The sequence below is a fragment of the Atta colombica genome, unplaced genomic scaffold (assembly GCF_001594045.1).
Source record: "Atta colombica isolate Treedump-2 unplaced genomic scaffold, Acol1.0 scaffold123, whole genome shotgun sequence".
Lineage (NCBI taxonomy): Eukaryota > Metazoa > Arthropoda > Insecta > Hymenoptera > Formicidae > Atta > Atta colombica.
The window spans coordinates 292,082-296,372 of record NW_017259210.1 but is presented as its reverse complement, the minus strand read 5'-3'; positions in this window follow the sequence as shown (position 1 = coordinate 296,372).

Below are 4,291 nucleotides of genomic sequence, written 5' to 3'. Positions count from 1 at the left end.
AGTGTTAGGAACATGATGGAGCGAATTAACATTTGTGATACGTTACTGAAACGGAATGAAATTGAGCCATTTCTGAAGAGAATAATAACTGGTGGATGAAAAATGGATCACTTACGACAATCAAACTAGAAAAAGAGCGTGGATAAAGAAAGGAGAGAAGGCGCAAGCAATCGCAAAACCTGGATTGATGAAAAAGAAGGTGATGTGTGTGTGGTGGGACTGGAAGGGAATCGTTCACTATGAGCTGTTATCGTCCAATCAAATAATTAATTCCGAATTCTACTCTGAATAACTGCAGAGATTACAACAAGCAATTGAGAGGAAACGACCAGAATTAATCAATAGGAGAGGTGTCGTCTTCCATCATGACAACGCTCGATCACACATCTTTGATGACTTAGCAAAAATTGCGAGAACTTGGCTGGAAAGTTTTAATGCATCCACCGTATAATCCTGATATAGCACCCTCAGACTATCATTTGTTTAGGTCTCTGCAGAATTCTCTTAATGATGTAAAGCTAGCTTCAAAAGAAGCCTGTGAAAATCACTTGAAGCAGTTTTTCGATCAGAAACCACAGAAGTTCTATCGCGATGGAATTATGGCTCTGCCCCAAAAATGGCAAAATATTATAGAAACTAATGGAGCATATTTGGTTTAAATAAATTGATTTCAATATTCTAAGAAAAACACTTTAATTTTACTAAAAAATCGCCACGAACTTTTTCCCATACTCAATATATTAGGTGTAGTAAAAAGAAATCCATTATTTTTCCATTCAATTTCATGCAAAAATAATGGATTTCTTTTTACTACACCTAATATAACATTTAACATTATACAATAACATTTTTGTTATATCATGTTTTTCTTCAGAGCTAGCACCTTCGCTTTCTCTCTCTGTACAATATCTGAATATATATACATATATATATATTTATCTCGTTTAAAAATTTTGGAGATTTCAAACAATGCTAATAAATCTGTTAAAGATTCGAGTTGATATCCTAACCTAACCTTTACACATATGTACATCAAAAGCAAGCGTTAATCTCAATTTTTCACTTTAAAACGAAAAAATATTGAGGTCACGAATTAAAATGAACTGCTGGCATTAGATTACGTGAAATAATCAACTTTATAATATTTATATTAAAAAACAATTGAGAAATTATTACCGATGTTTGGTATTTTAGAACCGTTCTACATGATACCTAAGTGTACTTGAGCACACTTTTTAAACGTAGCCCTAACGGAGCGCCACGAAAATTAGGCGACCTGTTAGAGCATGTATTGTGGAATACACAGTTTCTGATAAAGGTTGAAATTTTTATCCTCTGTTCTCTGTTCCTTTTATTGTGCGGAGCCCCTTACGTAATTTCTTATGTCGCACTAAATTTGATTTTATTATTTGAGTGTATTAACATATGATATCCAGTTTAACTTGTCAACTGGACACCAGACAAGATTCCTGAAAACTCGACAATCCGGGCAACCAGAACGTCAGGCAAAACCAGATGGTTGATAATCCTATGCCCATGCTCAATCAGAGGAGACAGGTCACGTGATGCAATTTGCCACTCTCTCTTTCCTGTGAGACAGTAGGTTTGTTCGCATCGCATGCTCTAACATGCTCCTATCATAGCATTTACTCACTCTAACGCTCATTGAAGTGAGTAGGAGCTATAGCAGAAGCACATTGGAGCATGCGACGCGACAAACCTACTGTCTCACAGTGTTGTTAGACGAGCCCAAAAACATAGAGAATGGGCTGCAAGATCCATGTGTCGAAATGGTCGATAAAAATAAGAGAGAGGGACTGTGGAAAATGGCCTTCTCTATTCTTTTCATGCCATTCAATAGCATAATGGGAGAGAGATTGGCTGTCTTCCATGGTCCCTCTCTCTCATTATTGTCAATCACATTTGAATACTACTTAGATAGGGATTGCGCAGTCCATTCTCTATGCTTTGGGTGAGCCGCCTTTTTAGGTTTTAATGCATGCGCAATTATAATACCAATGAGTACTACAAAAATCCAATAACGTGAAAAATGAAAAGCGCCGATCAACTAGATATCTTGTTCGCTATTACGCGTGAGAATCGAATAAAGGAGAAATAAATATATATGTGTATATATTATCCTAAAAGGATCCTCGACTCATTTCTCAGAAACGAAGGATCGCGAGTATTATATAGAAGATATTATATAGAAGTATTATATAGAAATATTATATAGAAGTGTAGTTTTGGCGGGATATCTTGCAATATGTAGATTAAGTAATCCACACTGTGATAAAAAGGTAAGTATAACACATTATATTATTATTATAATTTATATAATATTTGTGTAATATGGATCCAAATGTTGCTAAAGGAGCCATTAAAAAAACAGTATAGTAGAAAATTTCAAAATTCGTGGTTAGATGAGAACCTTTTTAAAAGATAATTGGCTCCCCATTTTGATTTAAATGGGGACTTTTTGCAGTATATATAATTCCAGCTTTAAATATTGTAAAACAGATTATATGAAGTATTCGCAAACGGTTAAACATATAGATAAAATAAAAAAAAATCAAAATCAAATCACTGGGTCGACTTAAATGCAATAATATTGTAAAAGATGTTTTGGCAAAACACGAAAAAGAAAAGCTAATTGAAAAGTTAAAAACATGTAAATTTTTTATTTTAATAAATGAAAGCATTTTACAAATACGAAATTTATATGCTTGCTCGTACGATATGTTTCCCCTAATGATAAGAAAATAAAAACGCAATTGTTGGAGTTATTAAGATGCAAGAGATTGTAGCGCGAAAAAATTTTTTTTAATTTTTAAAGAATTTTTTTCTATAAATGGAATTCCTTTAACAAATATCATTAGAATGGCAAGCGATAATACATCGGTTATGATTGGACGTAATAATTCCTTCTTTTCTAATTTAAAATCTGTTCCTGGTTTAATAATGTTAAATTGTATTTGCCATTCTTTCGCGTTAATTGCAGGCAAAGCCTGTGAAAAATTACCGCAAAGATGTGAAAATTTGATTAGAGGTGTTATTTCTTATGTTTCGGGCAGTGCAATGTAATTTTAAGAGAATTTCAAGATTTTTTTTAATGTTGAAAGAAACAAAATTTTAAAATTGTGTAATACTCGATGGCTAATTTTATATAAAGATTGCTTAATAATTGGGAAATTTTAAAAAGTTATTTTACTTTAGCAGAAGATATTTTGGCATTATTAAATGATAATAGTATTAAAGCTTATCTTTTATTTCTTAAATATTTATTAAATTTTAATATATTTAATGCCTTATTTCAATCACGCAAAATTTTAATACATAAATTATATACTTGTAGTAATCAGATAATTAGTGAAGTTGCTCAAAATTTTTTTTCCCGACTTTATATTCCCGAAATGAAATTTCTTTAAATGAAATTGCTACATTGAACGTAGACGATATCAAAATATTAAACATCTGATCAATATATATGTAGGATCAGAGTGAAAGCTTCTTATCGACTTAATCTCTTGAATTGATGCAACAAATTAAATTAAAATGTTTAGATTTTTATAAAACAACTCTTAAAGAAATAATGAAACATTTAGTTTATAAAGATTTTTTGAACAATTAAGTTCAACAACAACAATTTTTTTGAACAATTAAGTTTTTTAGATCCTAATGTTGCACTTTTTATTGAAAGTAGAGGTATATTTAAAGATTTGTTTAATATTGTCACGCAAATAGGAAACATTGATGTTATAAAACTCGCACTTGAATAGCAAAATTTACCTTTAAGTTTTAATACTTTAGAAAAAAAAGAATTAACTTTTTTAAAAATAAATGAAATGTGGAAAAAAATATTAAATTTAAAAGATTTTAATGATGAAAAAAAATTTCAACTTTAGAATTATTAGTAGAAACTGTTCTACTTCATTCTAATGCTGAACGAATATTTTGAATTGTAAGTGATGTAGAAATTAAAAAAATGTAATCGATTATTTAATGAAATCATTTCGGCCATCTGTAAAGTTCGATTGTATTTTCAATCTGAAAATATAAATTGTATAAGTTTTGAACCTGACATTTATAAAAGACATTTGGAATTTCATAACAAAAATTTATATTCAAGACATTAATTTTATTTTTAGTATTTTAATGATTATGAATGAATTATATTGTTCTTATCTTATTTTCATTTTATTAAATTCATATTTTTTTAATAAAGTTAGTGTTAATGTTCATTTTATTTTAATTTTATAAACAAGTATCTAGTCGAATTTTTCTTTTATAT